The sequence below is a fragment of the Balaenoptera physalus genome (assembly GCF_965194825.1).
Source record: "Balaenoptera physalus genome assembly, chromosome: 8".
Classification (NCBI taxonomy): Eukaryota; Metazoa; Chordata; class Mammalia; order Artiodactyla; family Balaenopteridae; genus Balaenoptera; species Balaenoptera physalus.
In genome coordinates this window covers 118,160,682-118,166,333 of record NC_138887.1, presented here as the reverse complement: position 1 = coordinate 118,166,333, position 5,652 = coordinate 118,160,682, and the positions used below count along the sequence as shown (strand labels likewise).

Below are 5,652 nucleotides of genomic sequence, written 5' to 3'. Positions count from 1 at the left end.
TCTGGAGGTGGGTATTTCCCTTTTCCTACATGAGAGGCTTAGCGCTGACTGTAGTTGTAGATTTTTCTTCCTCCAGGTTAGGTAGGCTCCGATAAAACCCCTGCAGGTTAGGCTCTGGTTAACTGGTTTCCCTTGAGGGCAAGCCTTGTTGAGGAGAAAAAGATGCTCTGCTCTATTTTAAGATGGTTCCTTTGCCCCTCCCCCTGCAGGAAGCAACAGGGGATTTTTCTTCCCGATATTTACTGTGAGAACCTGGTGGAGCAATTAGAAGTGAAACTCACAAAAGTGTGGAGACGCCCCCCATGACTGGGTCCCCCTGGAGCTTTAACTCCACGCTGACCATCGAGCAATCTGTCAATCACAGCAGGGCTCCCTGCCCAGCACTGCTGCCCGTGGCGAGTCTCTGCTCTGCAAAGCCAGGACTCCCTGCATTTGCCTGTCTGTTCTCCAGTCTTGGGGGCAGCACTTTGCCCTGTGTCCTCAAAGGGATCTCTTAAGGATTTAAGAAGAGTTGCTTTTTCACTCTGTTCAGCTTATCACTTATTCTTAGGATGGAGTAGTGACTTCCAAGCTCCTGACATGTAACTGGAATCTGGAAGTCAAATTTATCAAATGGATTCCATATTGCATCTGTATTTTGTTGTTGTTGTTGTTTTAAACTACAAAGAATTAACTTATTTTCCTGGTAATTGTGAAATCGCTGAGTAAACATAATAAGGAACCAAATATATTAGTCCAGTGACAAAGCTTGAAGTGAAAAGAGAAAATTGTTACAAAGTAACCTGTACTTGGAGTCCTAAGGCCTTATTACTACCTTTTAATGCAATACATTAAAAATAATTCTAAGTTGCACTCAATATATTGGATATGCAGGTACAAATCTTATCATTTTTGATAATGATTTAATTTGCCTTAGTTAATTATTTCTAGCTGATAAATATGAGCAGAGGCAAAATGCTTTATACTGATCTGTTTAGAATATTTTATTATTACATTGATCATTGAAAAAAACTGATTGCTATGAACGTGTTTACAGAGCAGATATGCATCTGTATTTTGAGTTCAATTTAGAAAAGTTTTCCTCACTCTCAGGTTTTGAAAGAATTTGTCTGCTGTAATAGTTCATAGTTTAATATTTTAACAAATATCTGATGCATTTGGAATACTTCCTGGGTTGGTATGAGGAATGAATCCAATTTTAACACTTTTTCAAATGATTATTCAGTTATTTCAATACTTCTCATTATAATGTCCATCTGCTCTCCCCTGATATGGGATGTTGCCTTTATTATACACTAAATTTTCTTATGCAAATGAGTGTTTCTCTAGATTTTCTGATTTTCCCACTGGTCTTTCTATTCATGCATCAATACTCTAAGGGGCTTTACAATATTGTGTACTATCTGGCCTTCCCTGTTGTTCTTTTTCTAATTCTCATTCCTGTAATTACTTTTTCTTCTCTTTGCATTGACTGATTTCTCAAATACCACGGGAAAGTGAGTTGAAGATGGTTTTAGTTTTAGTGAGAAAGTATTTCCCCATTAAGTAAGTTGCTGGCTTTCAGGATGAGTAGAGAAATAGATAAGAAAATATGTGTCAATTCATATTTTACAGAATGTTTTTACTGAGAATGGCTATTGGTGAGTTATGTTAATAATTTTCCTCTTAATGAACATCCCCCCTCTCTCTAGTTTTCTAGAGTAAATCCCACTTGGTTATACTGTAACCCTTTTTAAAATGCTTCAGATTCTGTTTTTGCTAATATTTTATTAGGATTTTATATTGATATTCATAAATGTGATTCATCTGTAGTTTTCTGGTAGAATCTTTGTCAGATTTGCAGCTCAAAGTTACATTTACTTCTTAGAAAGAATTTGAAGGTTTACCTTATTTCCCTATATTCTGGGATAATTTAAGTAAAATTGGGATTCTCTGATCGCTGCAGGTTTAATAGAATTCTCCTGTGAAGCCATCTGGGACTGATGATGTTTTGTGGGGAGCACTTCGACTGCTTTCTCTGTCCATTCTTCCATGATCACTGGTCTACTTCAACTTTATGTCTCTAATGGAGTCAATATTTATAAGCTCTATTTACCTACAATAGATGTACGTAATTTAAAATTTAGACATTAGCCAATCTATTTTCTCAGCCGATGCAGGATTATCGTCTAAAATATCAAGCCAGATAACCATCAACCCACTTGAAACACTTTATGTTACTATAGATCATAAGGGACCCATTATTGGTTCTAAACATTAGAGTATTTTTAGAATAAGAACATCAAATTTATCTTCCTTTCTCTGTGCAGTGTAAGAATATCAGATTAATTTAGCTCTGTGTGGCATACACAAATTTCAGGACAGTTTTCACATGTCTCACCAAACGGTTGTTTTCCTTCCGTGTTGAGAGTCCCTGTAGTGGGACTGTTTTGCTGGCTCCGCCATCCACACTTTCTTTCTGTTTGTGTCCAGATTGTTAGTGCTTTTTTTTAAAAATATTTATTTATTTGTTTGTTTTATTTTTGGCTGTGTCAGGCCTTCGTTGTGGCACGAGGGATCTTCGCTGCGGCGTGCGGGCTTCTCTCTAGTTGTGGAGAGCGCATGGGATCAGTAGTTGTGGCACGCAGGCTTAGTTGCCCCTCGGCATGTGGGATCTTTGTTCCCAGACCAGGGATCGAACCCGTGTCCCCTGCATTGGAAGGCGGATTCTTAACAACTGGACAACCAGGGAAGTCCCTGTTAGTGCTCTTTAATGAGCATTCTTGCATAGGATAAGTTGCTAACTGCTTCCACCAGGATCCCTCAAATTCGATCTTAAACAAACTTGGACCTGTTCTACAACAAACTGTATATTATTTTATTAAATGGAGAAAAGCAGTTTAAAAACAACCCAGATTTTAACATGGCAAACGCTGGTTTCATCACAGCAACACAAGAGGGGGATGTAACGGGAACTCAAATAGTAAGTAGAAGATATCAGGGAGAGTATCCTACGTAAAATACAACTTCCCCTGACTTAGAAAACTTGGAATGATTTATATATACAGGAGAGTAAGAAATAAGGAAGGGTTGGGAATGGTTTCAACTTTATCTAAATACATTTTTTCGTTCCTTTGTGAACCATAGCTGAGTTGCCTACACTCCACAGCCTCTGATGTGGACACAGCTGATGTGGACACAGCCTCTGATGTGGACGTGGCACAATCCCAGGACAACGCTCTGAGGGTCCTGCTTGTCGGGAAGACTGGAAGTGGGAAAAGTGCGACGGCAAACACCATCTTCGGGGGAAAAATTGTTCGACTCTAGGATTTCTGCCAAAGCTGTTACCAAAACTTGTCAGAAAGCATCCCGGAAATGGAAGGGGAGAGACCTTCTCGGTGTTGACACCCCAGGGATCTTCGACAACGAAGAGAGCCTGAGCACCATGTGCAAGGAAATCAGCTGCTGTGTCCTCGCCTCCTGCCCCGGCCCTCACGCCACCGTCTTGTTCGTGCAGCTGGGCCGCTACAAGGAGGAAGAGCAGAAAACCGTGGCGTTGATCAAGGCTGTGTTTGGGGAACCAGCCATGAAGCACATGATCATCTTGTTCACTCGCAAAGATGAACTGGAGGACCACAGCCTAAGCGACTTTGTGCAGGGTGCAGATGTAAACCTGCGAAGCATCCTCGAGGAGTGTGGAGACCGCTGCTGCGCCTTCAGTAACAGGAGTACAGACCAGGCTGAGAAGGAAGCTCAGGTGCGGGAGCTGGTGGAGCTGATAGAGAAGATGGTGCAGAACAACCAGGGGGCTTACTTTTCCGACGCCATATACAAGGACACGGAGGAAAGCCTGAGAAGGCGGGAGGAAGTCTTAAAGAAAATCTACGCTGATCAGTTAGAAATAGAAATCCAAAAAGTGAAAGAGAAGTGTGCTCGGGCATGCAAGAATAGTATGCAGGAGAAAGAGAGAAAAATTAAATTACTAAAGATGGCATACGAAGAAAACTAAGAAATGTTAGGGAGGAGGCCCAAAACAATATTTTTAGCCATACACATCATGGAGATATGAATTTGCTTTTAAAAGTATTTCATTTGTTCAAGAAATAACTATTTTTTCGCAATTTACTATGGTTAGTGAAGCATCTCTCCAGCTCACTCCCGACCACTCTCCATGTCTGCCCCTCCCCACAAACACCAACAAATTTAAGAAATTACAAAATTGCTAAGTTTGAACCCTTGTTCACTGGGCATGGTTTTAAGACTCAAATGGAAGGAATTTGAAGGCCAAAATGCATCCTGTATTCAGTGTTGACACTACCTGTGAAGCACATTACACGGGCCCCTTGTGAGCATTTTGTAACTGTCAGTAAATTATCCAGTTACCCCAGCAGCATTGTTCTCTGGTTTCTGAGACATGAGTTGATAAATGTTTGTTGTTTCAAGCCACTAAGTTTTGGGGTAATTTGTTACACAGCAGTGGATAACTAGTACAAGATGTATGTTTGTGTATGCATATATACAAAATAAGTCTTTAAATACTGGCCACTGCACTTGCCGCTGGGGAAAGGAACTTCAGATTCTGGGGATCAGGGTGGGAGGAAACTTACTTTTTACTATAGATCCTTTGATCTATTTCAGTATATTGTTCATTCAACAAATGAACAAAGAGACAAATAACAACATTTGTAATATCCTCCAATAAACAATAATTCCAAAGGCCCATTTCAAAAAACAATTGCCCAAGTCTCTTATTTTTCTCCGCTTTCCTTTTCTAGGTGCCAACTTAAAATTCTCCTGCCTATAAATTCAAATAGCTCTGTGTCAGAAACTTTCCAGTGTCCCCTGCAGATCCACTCTCTTCCCTTTTCGGTCCTTCTTTGGCCCTGCCGGGGACCACATCAGTGGACTCCATTGTTCTCTGTCTCTCTCTCAGGCCCCACCAGTGGGGCGGGCAGCAGAGGATCTGTGGGAGCTAGAGAACTAGATGAGGGAATTTGGCTCCTGGTTCCCTCTCTGCCTGGCCCGATCTGAGCAGCTGCCACCTCCAACCAAAAGTCCAGCCACAGGTATCAGGGGCTCTCAGATCTGACCAGTAAAATATACCTGTGTAGGAGTCTTGTCATGCCAAGCCTGTGGTGTGTCTGCAGCAAAACTTTTGACTGCTTTCTGGGATCACAGCTTGACCTGGGAATGAATTTTAGGTTTCAAAAATGCCCCAGTCTGGTGATTAGGGTCAATGGTAAAGCTGTAAGAGGTAGCCATAAAATAAACAGACTGATTCTCTTTTGGCATCCCTCACTCTAAGGTGCGTGCTACCGGAAGAGTTCCAGATGTATTGTGAGAAGGGGAAAGAGGGTTAGGTCGCATGCCTTAGCTCAAAGGGGACAGATTTGAGTGTTGGTAATAATCTGACAAAACAAAACAAAACTGTGTTAAAATAAAGTAATTGTTGAATATGGATGCATAGTCTCTGGTATGTTTCTTAACACATTGGTCTTGTTTAGAGTAGGTCTATATTCCTAAAACATTTTAAAGGAATCAAATATTTAAAGGATACAGTTTGGGAAATAGCAAGAAAGTATTTCTTCCCATGGGATTAATAATGCCATTGTTTTCTTTGTTACCTGAAATTCTATAGTTTATTTATTTATCTTTTTTTATTATCCATTCATC

At 40.7% G+C, this 5,652-nt stretch overlaps 1 pseudogene across 1 annotated transcript; it reads left to right on the top strand.

Moving 5' to 3' along the window:
- The first annotated feature begins 1,630 nt into the window (after window positions 1-1,630).
- On the top strand, window positions 1,631-3,988 carry LOC309665831 (GTPase IMAP family member 7 pseudogene; annotated as a pseudogene). The gene is made up of 2 exons: window positions 1,631-1,640; window positions 3,149-3,988. The product of its transcript is annotated as a GTPase IMAP family member 7 pseudogene (transcript).
- Window positions 3,989-5,652: the final 1,664 nt, after the last annotated feature.